Source organism: Pleurodeles waltl, chromosome 2_1 (assembly GCF_031143425.1).
Source record: "Pleurodeles waltl isolate 20211129_DDA chromosome 2_1, aPleWal1.hap1.20221129, whole genome shotgun sequence".
NCBI lineage: Eukaryota > Metazoa > Chordata > Amphibia > Caudata > Salamandridae > Pleurodeles > Pleurodeles waltl.
The window spans coordinates 162,626,422-162,643,418 of NC_090438.1; the positions used below are offsets into that span (position 1 = coordinate 162,626,422).

General features: G+C 44.3%; 1 protein-coding gene across 4 annotated transcripts in view; it reads right to left on the reverse strand.

Moving 5' to 3' along the window:
- Positions 1-16,997, reverse strand: part of STAG2 (STAG2 cohesin complex component) — a 987,179-nt gene that overhangs the window by 690,154 nt on the left and 280,028 nt on the right. The gene's annotated exons all lie outside the window — the stretch shown is intronic.

The window sequence follows — 16,997 nt, forward strand, 5'->3', positions numbered from 1 at the left end:
GAGGGAGTGGGTGTATGGTTCTAATTTGTGACGGAAAGTATTATGAACATGCGTGATTTTAATGTGCTGGTGTGCGTGTTTTTGTGTAGTGGTGAGAGGAGATATTGATGTAGTTAATTTTCTGAGCAGGATTTGTATTTAAAGTACTGCTACAGGGGGCTTAGTACATGTTAGACCTGACAGCCTTAGGGTAGTCACCCCTAACTTTTTGCCTGCCTCCCTCCACTTTTTGGACACTGTTTTTGCTGGTTTATAGATTCTGCGCACTTTACCCCTGCTAACCAGGGCTAAAGTGCATATGCTCTCTCCCCTAAAACATGGTAACCTGGAATCATACCTGATTGGACTATTAATTTACTTATAAGTCCCTAGTAAGGTGCACTTTATGTGCATAGGGCTGGTGAATTAAATGCTACTAGTGGGCCCGCAGCACTGGTTGTGCCACCCACTTAAGTAGCCCCTTTTCCTTGTCTCAGGCCTGCCATTGCAAGGCCTGTGTGTGCAGTTTCACTGCCACCTCGACTTGGCATTTAAAAGTACTTGCCAAGCCTAGAACTCCCCTTTTTCTACATATAAGTCACCCTTAATGTGTGCCCTAGGTAACCCCTAGAGCAGGGTGCTGTGTGGGTAAAAGGCAGGACATGTACCTGTGTAGTTATATGTCCTGGTAGTGTAAAACTCCTAAATTCGTTTTTACACTACTGTGAGGCCTGCTCCCTTCATAGGCTAACATTGGGGCTGCCCTCATACACTGTTGAAGTGGCAGCTGCTGATCTGACAGAAGCAGGAAGGTCATATTTAGTATGGCCAGAATGGTAATACAAAATCCTGCTGACTGGTGAGGTCGGATTTAATATTACTATTCTAGAAATGCCACTTTTAGAAAGTGAGCATTTCTTTGCACTTAAATCCTTCTGTGCCTTACAATCCACGTCTGGCTGGGCTTAGTTGACAGCTCCTTGTGCATTCACTCAGACACACCCCAAACACAGGGTACTCCGCCTCACTTGCATACATCTGCTTTTTGAATGGGTCTTCCTGGGCTGGGAGGGTGGAGGGCCTGCTCTCACACAAAGGACTGCCACACCCCCTACTGGGACCCTGGCAGACAGGATTGAACTGAAAGGGGACCTGGTGCACTTCTTAGCCACTCTTTGAAGTCTCCCCCACTTCAAAGGCACATTTGGGTATAAAACAGGGCCTCTGCCCTACCTCATCAGACACTTGCTGGAGAAGAAACCTGAACCAGAAACTACATCCTGCCAAGAAGAACTGCCTGGCTGCTCAAAGGACTCACCTGCCTGCTTTCTACAAAGGACTGCTGCCTTGCTGTTGCCCTGCTGCCTTGCTGAACTCTTGTCTGGCTGTGAAAGTGCTCTCCAAGGGCTTGGATAGAGCTTGCCTCCTGTTCCTTGAAGTCTCAGGACCAAAAAGACTTCTCTCTTTTACTTGGATGCTCCGTGCGCCGAAAAGTTCGACGCACAACTTGTTTCGCGGCAAGAAAAACGCCGCACTCCGACGCTGATCAACGTGACGCTCTTGGGACGATCTAAGATCCGACGCACGGCCTCGCAAGGACAACGCCGCCCGACCTCTAGAGGAGAAATCGACGCGACGCCTGCCGTGAGATCGTAATTTCAACGCGCAGCCCCGCAGATCGAAGTCTAGAGGAGAAATCGACGCGACACCTGCAGTGAGATCGTAATTTCGACGCGCAGCCGGAGAACAAGCAGGAAAATCCACGAACAGACCCGGGACATCTGGTAATACCCGCGATCCACAGAAAGACTGTCCGCGCGCCGGAAAACGACGCCCGACTTCCCCGCGAGGAAAATAACGACGCACGTCCGTGTGTGCTGGGGAGAAATCGACGCACACACCCTTTTTCCACGCACCTCTTCTCTTGTGGCCCTTTGAGGAGATTTTTCCACGCTAAACCAGGTACTTGTGCTTGAAAGAGACTTTGTTTATATTCTAAAGACTTAAGACACTTTATATCACTTTTCAGTGATATCTCTACAATTTCCCATTGCAACTTTATTCTTTTTGACCTACAATTATCCTGATAAATATTATATATTTTTCTAAACACTGTGTGGTGTATTTTTGTGGTGCTATATGGTGGTATTGTATGATTTATTGCACAAATACTTTACACATTGCCTTCTAAGTTAAGCCTGACTGCTCATGCCAAGCTACCAGAGGGTGGGCACAGGATAATCTTGGATTGTGTGTGACTTACCCTGACTAGAGTGAGGGCTTTTGCTTGGACAGGGGGTAACCTGACTGCCAACCAAAAACCCCATTTCTAACAGTACAGTATAGGAAAAAACAAGGAAAGAAATGTAATCAGTCATGAGTAGAACAAAACAGCAGTCATTAAAGTACAGAAACAGATTGATTAGATGTTGGACATCAGGTATAAAACCAGAGACTCTAAGCCATGAGTGGCACCCGATGACACTTGGATTAACCTCCCTTGCACTGGTATCTGCCAAGTATAGTGCACACTGTATGGTTGCATTCAAAATAATCTCGTCTTCCTCTACTATCTGTGCTGCTCTTTATTGTTATTAGTCTGGGAGATGCTGGAGTAATGCCTACATTTCACCTCATTGGCCTCTTGAGTATTGGGAAAGGAGGTCAGCCAAATTGGTTATACAGAGATGGTTGGCTGCTTATGAGGTGACATGTTTTCCTGCCACATGATAGTTCTTGCTTTCTCTATCAGTCGAGGGAGCATCCCCCGTTCCCTGAGAGTTGTCTTTCTTGACAGAGTGAACCACTTAGGACTCAAGTGGAACCTGGCCCTTGTTATATGTAGGACCATAAGGACAGGGCTTATATTTGTTGTCCACCCTTGGGGGTAGGACCCTTGATTTTACAAGATGCTTTAAAAATTCCAGTGTTTTCTTAAGCAGACCCTTTAGCATTGGCAAGAACTGTACTGTTCTAGGAGACCTGGTTAATGTTTCCACTAAGAAATCATCCCTATCCTGTAATGTGTGAAGATTCACTTTATTATAGTGTGCAGCTGTAGTAAGAACCTCAAGGTAGCTTGTTTCGTCTGGCGATGAAGGCTTGGAGGCTATAGGTTAATATCAGTGTCATCTACAGGGTCTATATTATATTGATCCCATGGGACACAGATTATCTGGATGTACCTGGTGGTCTGTATGGGATGAATGTCTTCCTCTGTGTCAAGGTCTCCTGTAGATGTTGGTGAGGGTGAAGCTTCTAGATTTGCCAGGAAAGTGTTCAGTTGACAGATTACCAACTGGTGAAATGGCAGGCACCGGTAGTATGGTAATGACGTGGTGAAGGAGAAGGTAGCGGTGGAGGAGGAGGTGGCGTGTGAAGAAAGAATACGGGGCTGTTTCCCCTGTCTGTATGCTTCTTTTTGGAGCCTTAGGTGGGTCTGGTCCCATGATTTCTTCCTGAAAAGTTTTCTTCCTTTCAAGAAGCAACTGTTGGGGGGAGAGGTGGTTTTGCAACTATCCTTTCAGTATCAAGACTGATAACCAAAGTATTTTGCTTATTGTCAAGTCTTTCTTGTAGTTTTGTGATAATTGGCTCTATAGGTCGCTGTTTCGTTTCCAATGGTGTTTTTGCTAGTTTCGGCACCAAGGGTATTTTTTGCACCAATGGTATTTTTGGTGGGAATTATTTTTCTGTGCTGTAGGGTATCCTTTGGCACAGAGGGTGTTCTTGGCTTTGAATGTGGTATTTTTGGGTCCAAGCCTTGCGGTGTTTATCCAGCTTCGAAGCTTGCGTTTACGAAGCCTACACCGAGGCGACCTTGAACTTTGGCACAGTTGGTGCCTTTGGCTTTTCGTTGCCTTTTGGCACTTGCTTAGGTGGAGGGACATGTGTCTGCTCCTTTGTGTGATTTTCAGATACAGATATGGCTCGAGGGCAGTGGGGTTCTGCGAACAATTCTGGGTAGTTCAGTGGGGGTCTGTATGGTTCTCATCAGCGTATGCATGTGCCCGTTGGATGTCAATGGGTCCTAGTTTAAGTCGAAGCCATCCCTGCTACTGCAGAGTAGTACGAGTATGTCCATCATCTGATTCTGCATCGTCTAGTTCCTCTCCCGGCGGTAGCAACCGCTGCCTGAAGATACTGGGTACATGAGCTGCTTGTTGCGCTTGCATGAAGGAATGGTCCCAGTGGCACTACCTCCATTACCGAAGAGTCTTTTTAGATTTAAAAAAAAAAAAAAGCCAGGCAAGCCTCACACAACACCTCATCGTGTTCAGAGGAAAGGAAGAGGTCTACGTCCACACCCAATGACATACAAAAATACCCTAACAAAAGAGCTGATGAACATGCACAATGCAGATTATACAAGGGGTTACCATACCTCATGACTCAATAGACTAAGAAAATCAACTTGCAAACGTCCGAGCTCAACATTAGATGGCAGGAGTATGCTACACATATGTAGCAATGGCCAACACATGCTACAAATACTCAGATTAAGTTTGGCACAGTAAACAACAACATCTATGTCCAGTAAACCCATCTTTAGAAAAAAATCCTTACCATTAACTAAAACATTTCTAAGAAAAATATAAAAACAAACTGTGCTAGCATGCTCTCAGACAGGCCACCAAATGTGTCTAGTTCATTTTAGAGCAAAGGGCAAGGCTCTGATAACACAGGTACTGTGGCCAATGTTACCTTAAGAAATCTTCAGGGGCACTTGGATCTTCAGTTTTTACAGTAAATTGTGCCCAGCAGAGTGTTCAGAAAGCAGACAAAGGAAGCAGATGCACTAAATGGATGCAAATCTGTGCCTAGTGCACAAAAGTGTACACACTGGTGCCAAAGCATGAATACTGAGTTGGGGGGCACTCAATTATAGCTGGTGAAAATGTCCTAGCAGCCTGTGGACCAAGTCCTATACCTTGTTGGGGGTCACAGTCTATAATGCCAATGGAATAAAATGAGTGAAACATTTTATCCTTTTTTTTCCTTTCTGAAGAATCCAATCTAATAGGGAGCTACTAAGAATAGTGCCAGGGCACCATTTTGTTCCAGGGCCTTTAGTTAGGAATTCACCAGATGTCCTCAGGTCTGTTCCGTGAAATCAAGGCCAGATCTTAAGCTCTTGGCCTCGCAGCAAAAGTAATTTCACATTAGGCCTATCAAACAACTTAGTTACTTTCAACAATTTTCTTTTTGGGGGGATCTCTAACCGCAGATTCCTCACTTTGTGACTATTCCCCATGAGTCAGACTAGATCTGGAAACTTTAAAAGCAGTAATCCTGTGTGCTGGTAAGTGGTGTTGCGTGGCTCCCCGTCGAGGTTGTTGCACTCCAGACGTGACAAACAGATGTATAATAAGAGCATCATCCATCATTGAAGACGTCAACTGCTTTCTTAGACAGTGCCATTAGACACACAGCCTATTGACAGACTGCCATGACCAGTGTGCAGATCTCTAGAAAGGGACGTTTTAAGATAAAAAAAGAAATTAAAAAAAATCCACTTGACAGAACGGGGACGTGGGATGGTTGGGTGAGTCAACTGTGGTTAGATAAAGTACCCACCAGAACAATCTTTACCAAAGGTAAATAAATTGCGCTGATGGATATTTCTAAAGGCAGATTCCTTCTTCTGGTGAATATATACCACAGCAGTAACTTCACCGATGGCAAGTCTGAACTGGCTCTGACCTATAAATCCTGCTGGACCGAGGGGCAAAATGTGCCCCTCTACCAACCTGAACATATGAACAGTCACCCACATAACTTCTGGTACAGGCACTCCTCGTGCTAAGGCAACTGTAGCAGCTTTGCTGTGATGGAATGAGCCTGTAAGCACCTCTGGAGGCTACTTCTACATCATCACATAAAGGAGAGAACACTCCATTGGTAGATAATCCGTTCTTAAACTGCTTTCTCCATGTTGCCACGGAAAAACCCACTGAGACCTAACCATCTATCTGATATTCTTTGATGCCATCAATATAAAACATTAGTGCCCTCTTAGGGTCCAAACAATCAGGTTTTTCTTTCTCCTTAGAGGGAAGAGGTGGGTCAAAGAATGCTGGAAGGGCAATACTCTGCCTAACATTAAAAGGAGTGACCAATTGTGGTAGAAAGTAAGCTTGTGTCCTCAACACCAATTTATCTGGAAATAATGTTTCTACAAGGTGGATTGTCAGATAAATCTTGCAGCTTACTCACACACCTTGTCAATGCTTTGGCAATGAGAAAGTCCACTGAATGTCAAAAGCCACAAGAGACCACTGTAAAGCTGTTCAAAGGGGGTGCACATCAAAAAAGTTCAAGTTCACAGCTCCATCACAAAGGACTTTGGCAGACAAAAATGTTGCAAACCTTACAAAAATCTAATTTCAGTAAGTGATTGAAATAAAGAGTTGATCCGGCAACTGCACAAAGGCTGAAAGAGCTTATAAGTAGCCTTTATCAGTGCCCAAGTAACTCCTTGCTGGTCACGGTACAGAAAGGGCTAGGGGCAAGAAAAAATAAAATTGACAGCTTTGCTTGCAATGGTTCAATTTGCCAGGTGCTTTATCAAGCCACATATTTGTCCCAGCAACTGGTGTAAACTGATTTTGTGGGAGGACACCTCACTGCCAAGTTCACAACAAACTCTGGGACAGTTCAAGAAGGTCAACTGCTGCTGCTAAATCTCAAAGCATGAAGATGTCAATTGGGCAGACCCAGGTGCAGTACTGCCCTGCTGTTGTGACAGAGCCTCCCGAAGTGGCATCCTTATCGGAAGACACATGCTCATGTCCTGAATTTCCAAGTACCATACTCTCCAGGCCCAATCAGGTGCCACTAGGCTGACATGGGTTCGGACCTTCCTGCTCTTCAGAACTGCAGGCATGGGAAGTAGTGGCAGGGAGGCATGCTGGAGTCCAGGGTTCCACTCTAGACAGAAGGCATCTCGGAATCTCAGACAGGGCTGCTTTGGAAACTTAATACGGATAAATACTGATAATTGCACTTCCTTGGGAGGGGCAAACTCACTGAGCTAGAATTCTCTCCATTGCTGTAAAATGCACTAAACCATCAATGGGTGCAGCTGCCCTTTGGGATCCACTAAGGACTAGCAGCAGAGTTCACTCACTCGGACATTAAGAACTCACAAGGTTTGCTGTGAAAGAAATTATCTTCTAGTCCAGCCTCTTCTCTCCTGACACATGGAATAACTCTTTCCCTGCTTGTTCCAGTACCACATTGTGGTGGTATTGTCTGTGAGCACCTGCACAAGCCTTTCTCTGATGGTGGACAAGTATTTCAATGTTAAGTAAATCGCCCTCAATGCCGACAAACTGATGTGATGTTGCGCTTCCACTGGAGACCACAGGCCCCCTGATCTCCACGTCTCTCAAGTGGTCTCTCCAACCCAGCAGTTATCAATCCATGACCAGAGTCAGCACTGGGAGGGTAAGAGGAGGGGTATGTCATAGACCCTTATGTGATGTAACAGCCACCACTGCAGGCCTTTACCAGACTCCACAATCTGCATACAAACAGATATTCCCCTGATGCTGTTCCCACTGAAATTTGAGATCTCATTGCAGAGCACATGATCTACTTGGTACGCTTCCAAAGCAGGATGCAACAATCTCAAGAGCCTCAGCTAATCACACTGAGATCCTGGACCAAGGGTGAATCATCAGGATTATAACCCAAATGCCATGGACTCTGCTACAGGAGAAAGCCACAAAACTATACTGTATTCAGGACAGCTCAGATAAACAGGAGCACCTGCAAAAAGAGTCAGCTGTTTCTTCAGCAGGTTGATAGTGAATCCCAAGGATATTAGCAAGTTCACCGTAGTCTGGAGGTGGTTGAGGACTGCCTGGGCCAAGCTCACCTTCAGTAGGCAGTCAATCAAGGTATGGAAAGACTGATAACCTGACCTACGAAAGATTACCATGACCACTGTTAACACTTCTGTAAGCATCTGATCAGTGCTGGTGAAGCCAAAAGGAAGCTGAAAATGCTCATGGCCCACTGTGAACCGCAGGTAGCACCTGTGGGCTTGCAGCACAGTGATATGGACCCAGGTGCCTTCAGGTCCAACGTCACAATCCAGTCTCTAGGGCAAACAAGATCTGAGACAGCCAAAAAGGCCAGTATATCCTGTTGCCAGTATGGAAAGGCGGACTTCCATAAGCCACCGTGAGGATGGTGGAAGAAGTACTGAGGTAAAGAGAAAGAAGGGCAATTTTACTTACCGACTAAGCATCTATTATTGCAAGTAGTGCTCGAGATTTACATGCTTACAACTGCTTGACCCACACTGACTTTTTAATGGGCCAGTGCATCTACATAGTAATGTTTTGTAAAAGTATGCAGTGCAGAACATGCAGCTGCTTTACAAATGATATAGGAATCGTACCTAGAAAGGACACTTTTTTTTTTTTTTTTTAAATGAGTGGAGGAATGGGTAAAGTTTTTTTTTTTTTTAGCTTTAGCGTAGTTTGGATGCATTGAACAAATCCATCATGCAATACCCAATTTAGAATTGTGCCTTCCTTTGTGAGGTTTTGATAAAACAATAGTTGTTGTCTCTTCCTAAATAATTTAGTCCTGTCAGTGTAATACATGAGAGCTTGTTTTTAGTCTAATATATGCAGAGCCGTTTCTGCAACTGAGTCAGGCTGGGGCAAAAAAAGACTGTTCAATAAATTAAGATGGAATTGTTAGATGACCTCTGGAAGAAATTTGGGGATTGCTACAAGGTAAAATCCTATCCCTATGCATTTGCAAGAAGCATTCTTCTAAAGTTAATGTCTAAAGTTCACTGAAGTGTCTAAGCGAAGTGATAGTGACCAAGAATGTTATCTTACAGAGAAAAAACTGGAGGGGGTAGGAGTGGAGAGGCTCACATGGAGGATCCATTAACCTTGTTAATACAATACTGAGATTTCATTTGGAAGCTGGTAGCACCTTAGGAGGAATGAATTAAGACCTTCAATGAAGGCTTCTATAACTGGAATTCTGGATAGGGAAGTGTATTGTCTATTTTGTAGGTATGCAGCTACCACCACTAGGTGTAGCTCTATAGCTGTAAAAGGAAGAGCAGAGGTATGCAAATTAAATAAGCAGCAGAAAATGTCGTAGCTTGGCTGCTAAGGCAGCAATGTGTATGACAATAGTGAACAAATCCTTTCCATTTAGCAGTGCAACAGGCCTGAGTGCTTCTTTAAAGAGGTCTATACATTGCTGTGGGAGATTGAGGTAACAGAATACTAAGACTTCAGAAGCCAAATTGCAAGGTTAAGGGATCTGGGGTCCAGGTTTCTGATATCTCCATGGTTCTGCATGAGAAGGTCCTGCCTGTGACAGTGTTTCATGGGTAACTACTGTCATTTCGAGGAGTGTGTGAACCATGGTTGGCGTGCTCATGTGGGAGCCACCAAAATGAGTCTGAGAGATGCCGGTCAAAGTTTGCAAATGACCAACGGAAGCAGTGGGAGTGGTGGAAAAGCATAAGCAAATAACCCTGACCAACTCATTCATAATGCATGACCCATGGACTGACTGTTTGGAAATCTGGAGGCAAAGTTTGGACATTTGGGATTTGCAGCTGTGGCGAAGGTCTATTTGTGGATCTCCCCAATGCTAGAAGTATTGGAGGTGGACTTTTGGGTGGAGTTCCTGCTCGTGGACTTGTTGGGACCTCCTGCTGAGGCCTGCAAAGACATTGTTCACTCCTGGTAAGTACTTTGCTAATAGGTTAATGTTGTATCAGAGCCCACCTCCAAATGGTTTGGGCTAAATGTGAAAGCTGTTGACACTTGGTACCCCCTTGCTTTTAAGGCTAAATATGGCTGTTGTGTTGTCTGTCTTGATGAGGATTATCTTGGCAATAAGATGAGGAAGGAATAGTTTACCTGTAACTCCTGTTCTCTCATAGGGGAATTTCCGTGATAAGTGAGCACTGAATAGTCCCACCCACGTGCGGGGACCTTGGAGCAGTTCTTTAATATATCTTCTTAAGTGGATATTTATACCTTTCTTCAGGAAGGCATGTAAAGACACTTGAGAAGTAGACCAATATAATACTGCCTAAGTAACTAGGCTACAATAGCCCAATTCTTCATTATAAAGTCAAAAAGGGCCAATACATTAAAAATTTATACATTTAATATGTTTTGTAAAAGTATAAATCCCCTTCATTAAAAACCCCTTTTAATGACAGCGATGAGGGAAAGCAGGGCAGGGTAAGCCTCATAGGTTGTCATTATATGGCAAAAATAGAAGCAGTTGCTTCAGTTCTTTTTGAAGATGATATGGGACATATAAAACGTTCAAGGATACCTCTGTCGATTCCACCAGGGAGGCGTGAGGGTTGCTTATGACTTATTTAAATTGCCCTATAAGAGAACAGGAGTTACAGGTAAGAAACCTGTATTTCTCTTGTAGAGGATTGCCATGAATAAACATAAGCACTGCCTAGAGTAGCAAACCCATCTCCACGTATCGCAGTGGAGAAGACAGAGAATCGTGTAGTTTACGAAAACAGAATTCTGAGGGAGGCTTGCCCTGCTTGAGAATCCGCTCTAGTGTCAGAATCTAGGCAATAATGTTTAGTGAATTTATGTACTGCTTTCCAGATAGCTGCCTTGCATATTTCTGGAATTTGAACGCTACGCAGCAGGGGTTGCTTTACCACTAGTCGAATGCGCTTTAGGTTTAGCTATTAAAGGCTTATTCGATTTCCAATAGCATAGTAAAATGAAGGACACTATCTATCTAGAGATGGATTGTTTGGAAGACACCAGATCAATCTTTATTTTAAAAATAGTTAATAAATAACTGGTTTATTTGGCTGTTAATTTTCGTTTTGTCACAATATCACTTCAGAACCCTCCTAACATCCTAAGAATGGAGAAATCTTTTTGCTGTAGTAGACGGATTCTAAAAGCACATAGCCAAATAGTTTGGTTTACATGGAACTCAGACACTACCTTAGGAAGGACTTTCAGGTGAATTCTCAATCACTTTGCTAGAATGAAAGAGTGTATGGTTCTTGAGAACTGTGCTTGTATCTCACTAACCCGGTGAGATGATGTTATGGCTACCAGGAAACAGCTTTCCACGTAAGAGAGTAGAGAAGCTTTGAGAATGGGTTAAAAAATTCCGTATAAGGGGAGGAAGCAGTATACTGAGCTCCCATGGAGGTGAGGGACACCTAATTTAAAAGAAAATCTTCTTTAACCCCTCTAAGAAATCCTTTATGACAAGGATTTGGGAAAAAGGTTTGTGACGGACATTTCCTGTAGGCAGTAAGAGCTACAAGATGAACCTTTATGGAAGATAATTTTAAGCCAGATTTAGCCAAGTGTAGAAGATATGGTAGAATCACATCTTTTAGGCAAGTAGTCGGGTCCAGGCTCTTAGAGTAACATCAGATACAAAATCTTTTCCATTAGAAGGCCTACGTTGAGGCAGATGGGAAGTCTGCTTAGGTTCCTTTAGGATCTCCATGCAGTCTTGCGGCAAGTTCAAGTGTCCATACTGCACTAGCTCAGGAGCCTTAGTGCCAAATTCAAAGAGGAGAGATTGGGTTGTACCATCTGCCCTCCAAATTTCGTTAGTAGGTATGGCAGCTTGAGATGTGAACGCTGTTATCTGTGAATGAGGTCCAGGAACCACCATTGCGCAGGCTACTCTGGAGCGATTAGAATCATCTTGGCTTGGGAGAGGGATAGCTTGATCAGAACTGACAGGATCAGGGGGAATTAGTGAAAAGGCATAAAGAGATCGGTCTGAACAGTTGATCCACAGGGCATTACCCAGTGTTTCTGGATGATAATATCGGGAGGCGAAGTCCTGACATTTTTTGTTTTCTGCTGTGGCAAAGAGTTTGATAGAAGGTGTGCCCCACAAGCAAAAAAATAACTTGACCTTCGTTCAATACACACTCGTGATTTTCTTCAAGAGCTCTACTGAGAGCATCTGCAACTGGACACCTGGGAGGTGAGTTGCCATTATCAGGTTCCTGGCCAGAAGTCATGTCCAAATTGTCTGGGCCTCCAGCCACTAAGCATTGGACCTGGTATCTCATTGCTTGTTCAGTTAGCAGATGGTGCTACCTGAACAAGCTGGTGCTAAACAAGCAGGTCGTCGGTGGTGAATGATGGGTGAAAGGTCTTGAGTGCCAGATGAACTGCACAGAGCGCAAGGAGACTGATGTTAAGTCCTTTTTTTCCTGAGACCGTTAGCCTTGAATCTGGAGGTGATCCATGTGTGCTCCCCATCCAAGCAATAATGCATCCAATCCAATGGTTTGAGAAGGAACCTGTTGCTGAAATGTCGTTCCTTAAAGGAGACTGGTTGGAGACCACCACCAGTTGAGGGATAGTATAGTGTGTTGTGACAGTGTGATCTTGTCTTCTCAGTTGCCCATCAGTTGGTCCCAATTGCCCTCCAGACACTCAGAGGCTGCTTGTAGAGAAGAGCTCTGGTAGTGGGAAAGATGCAGTAGGCCATCTAGCCAAGAAGAGAAGACTTTTCTTCCTGTTGGATGAGGCAGACTCGAGTCTGACATTTCTGAAGGACTGATAAGCGTCACTCCTCGGAAGAACACAGACACACCTTTGCGTTAATGGTGTCGATGGAGGCCACTAAGTAATGCAACATCTGGACTGGTGTTGACGTGAAGTTTAAGTTGTCATGAAGACCCAACTGATGAAGGCACTGGCAAGTCCAATTGAAATGCAGTTGGGCTTTGTGAGAAGTTGATGCCTTTATGAGCCAGTCGTCTAGACAGGGGTAGACACAGAATGAAAATGTCACTTACCCAGTGTACATCTGTTCGTGGCATCAGTCGCAGTAGATTCGCATGTTCTGCAATAGCTCGCCATCTGGTGTTGGGCCGGAGTGTTACAAGTTGTTTTTGTTCGAAGAAGTCTTTCGAGTCACGGGACCGAGTGACTCCTCCTTTTGTCTCCATTGCGCATGGGCGTCGACTCCATCTTCGATTGTTTTTCCCCGCAGAGGGTGAGGTAGGAGTTGAATTGTAGTAATAGTGCCCATGCAATGGAGTGACTAAGTATGCACCTATTTAAGGTTGAGATGATACATATATAAATAATTGAAGGTAACTTCCAAACTGCTACAGGCTCCCGGGGAGGCGGGTGGGCACATGCGAATCTACTGCGACTGATGCCACGAACAGATGTACACTGGGTAAGTGACATTTTCAGTTCGATGGCATCTGTCGCTGTAGATACGCATGTTCTGCATAGACTAGTAAGCAGTTATTTCCCCAAAAGCGGTGGATCAGCCTGAGGAGTGGAAGTAGTCTGAAATAATGTTCTTAATACGGCTTGACCTACTGTGGCTTGTTGTGCGGATAACACGTCTACACAGTAGTGCTTGGTGAATGTGTGAGGCGTAGACCATGTGGCTGCCTTACATATTTCTTGCATTGGGATGTTTCCTAGAAAGGCCATGGTAGCACCTTTCTTTCTGGTTGAGTGTGCCCTTGGTGTAATGGGCAGCTGTCGTTTAGCTTTAAGGTAGCAGATTTGGATGCATTTAACTATCCATCTGGCTATACCTAGTTTTGATATTGGGTTTCCTGCATGAGGTTTTTGAAATGCAATAAATAGTTGTTTAGTCTTTCTGATGTTTTTTGTTCTGTCAATGTAATACATCAATGCTCTTTTGACATCTAATGTATGTAGTGCCCTTTCAGCTACGGTATCTGGCTGTGGAAAAAACACTGGAAGTTCCACTGTTTGATTTAGATGGAACGGTGAAATAACCTTTGGCAAAAATTTAGGATTGGTCCTTAGGACGACTTTATTTTTGTGTAGTTGTATAAAAGGTTCCTGTATTGTAAACGCCTGAATCTCGCTTACTCTTCTTAGGGAAGTAATGGCGATGAGAAATGCCACCTTCCAGGTTAGGAACTGTATGTCGCAGGAGTGCATGGGTTCAAAAGGTGGACCCATAAGTCTAGTTAGGACAACATTTAGGTTCCATGAAGGAACAGGTGGTGTTCTTGGTGGTATAATTCTCCTAAGGCCCTCCATGAATGCTTTAATGACTGGTATCTTATATAGGGAAGTTGAATAGGTAGTCTGCAGGTATGCAGATATTGCTGCAAGGTGTATTTTAATGGAAGAGAAAGCTAGGTTAGATTTTTGTAAGTGAAGCAAGTAACCCACTACATGTTCTGGAGTTGTGTGTAATGGTTGTATTTGATTAATATGGCAGTAGCAAACAAACCTCTTCCATTTACTTGCATAGCAGTGCCTCGTGGATGGCCTTCTGGCTTGTTTTATGACTTCCATACATTCTTGGGTAAGTTGTAAGTGCCCGAATTCTAGGATTTCAGGAGCCAGATTGCTAGATTCAGCGATGCTGGATCTGGGTGTCTGATCTTTTGGTTGTGCTGTGTCAACAGATCTGGCCTGTTGGGCAATTTGATGCAGGGTACCACTGATAGGTCTAGCAGCGTTGTGTACCAGGGTTGCCTTGCCCAAGTTGGTGCTATCAATATGAGTTTGAGTTTGCTTTGACTGAGTTTGTTTACCAGGTAAGGAAGGAGAGGGAGAGGAGGAAAAGCGTAAGCAAATATCCCTGACCAGTTCATCCATAGGGCATTGCCTTGGGATTGTTCGTGTGGGTATCTGGATGCGAAGTTTTGGCATTTTGCGTTCTCCCTTGTCGCAAACAAGTCTATCTGAGGTGTTCCCCAGAGTTTGAAATAAGTGTTCAGAATTTGGGGGTGAATTTCCCATTCGTGGACCTGTTGGTGATCTCGAGAGAGATTGTCTGCGAGTTGATTTTGGATCCCTGGTATAAATTGTGCTATTAGGCGAATTTGGTTGTGAATTGCCCAACGCCAAATCTTTTGTGCTAGCAGGCTTAACTGCGTGGAGTGCGTCCCCCCCTGCTTGTTTAGATAATACATTGTTGTCATGTTGTCTGTTTTGACGAGAATGTATTTGTGAACTATTATTGGTTGGAAAGCTTTTAGTGCTTGAAAAACTGCTAGAAGTTCTAGGTGATTGATATGCAGTTTTGTTTGATGTACGTTCCATTGTCCTTGTATGCTGTGTTGATCGAGGTGTGCTCCCCACCCTGTCATGGAAGCATCTGTTATTACGTATTGTGGCACTGGGTCTTGGAAAGGCCGCCCCTTGTTTAAATTTATGTTGTTCCACCACAGAAGCGAGAGGTAAGTTTGGCGGTCTATTAACACCAGATCTAGAAGGTGACCCTGTGCTTGAGACCACTGTGATGCTAGGCATTGTTGTAAGGGCCTCATGTGCAGTCTTGCGTTTGGGACAATGGCTATGCATGAAGACATCATGCCTAGGAGTTGTAATACCATCTTTGCTTGTATCTTTTGTGTTGGATACATGCGTTGTATGATGGTGTTGAAATTTAGAATTCTTTGTGGACTTGGAGTGGCTACTCCCTTTGATGTGTCTATTATGGCTCCTAGGTATTGTTGTACCTTGCGCGGCAGAATGTTGGATTTTGTAAAGTTGACGGTGAACCCGAGTTTGAAGAGGGTTTGTATGATCTGATTTGTGTGATTTGAGCACTCTATGAACGAATGGGCCTTGATTAGCCAGTCGTCCAAATATGGGAACACATGTATTTGCTGCCTTCTTATGTGTGCAGCGACTACCGCTAGACATTTGGTAAAGACTCTTGGTGCGGTTGTTAATCCGAAAGGCAGTACCTTGAATTGGTAATGTATTCCTTTGAATACAAACCTTAGGTATTTCCTGTGAGATGGGTGTATTGGTATATGGAAATAAGCATCCTTGAGGTCTAAAGTTGCCATGTAGTCGTGTAGTTTTAGCAATGGCAATACTTCTTGTAGTGTGACCATGTGGAAGTGGTCTGATTTGATGAAAGTGTTCACTACTCTGAGGTCTAGGATTGGTCTCAGCGTTTTGTCCTTCTTTGGTATCAGAAAGTACAGTGAGTAAACTCCTGTGTTTATTTGTGTGTTTGGCACTAATTTGATTGCATTCTTTTGCAATAGTGCCTGCACTTCTATCTCCAGGAGATTGGAATGGTGTGTTGTTAAATTTTGTGCTTTTGGTGGTATGTTTGGAGGGAATTGTAGAAATTCTATGCAATAACCATGTTGGATAATTGCTAGAACCCAAGTGTCTGTAGTGATTTCCTCCCATGCTTTGTAATAATGACCTATTCTTCCCCCCACTGGTGTTGTGTGGAGGGGGTGAGTGACATGTGAGTCACTGTTTAGTAGTAGGGGTTTTGGGGCTCTGAAATCTTCCTCTATTTCTAGGGAATTGCCCTCCTCTATATTGTCCCCGAAAACCTCCTCTATACTGTCCCTGGTAACTGGACGGTGTTGCTTGTGAGGTGCTGGCTTGTGTGCTTTGACCCCGAAACCCCCCTCGAAAGGGCGTTTTACGGAATGTGCTGTAATTCCCTCTGCTCTGCGGGGAGTAGAGTGCGCCCATGGCTTTGGCAGTGTCCGTATCTTTTTTGAGTTTCTCAATCGCTGTGTTCACTTCTGGACCGAACAGTTCTTTTTCATTAAAAGGCATATTGAGAACTGCTTGTTGAATCTCTGGTTTAAATCCAGACGTTCGGAGCCATGCATGCCTTCTGATAGTTACAGATGTATTAATTGTCCGTGCAGCTGTATCTGCAGCGTCCATGGAGGAGCGGATCTGGTTGTTGGAAATGGTCTGTCCCTCCTCAACCACTTGTTTTGCCCTATTTTGTAAGTCCTTGGGCAGATGTTCAATGAGATGTTGCATCTCGTCCCAGTGGGCTCTGTCATAGCGCGCAAGTAGTGCCTGGGAGTTCGCGATGCGCCACTGGTTTGCAGCTTGTGCTGCGACTCTTTTACCAGCTGCATCGAACTTGCGGCTTTCTTTATCTGGGGGTGGTGCATCTCCAGATGTGTGAGAGTTGGCCCTTTTCCTAGCTGCTCCTACAACGACAGAGTCTGGTGGCAGCTGTGTAGTGATGAAAACCGGGTCTGTAGGAGG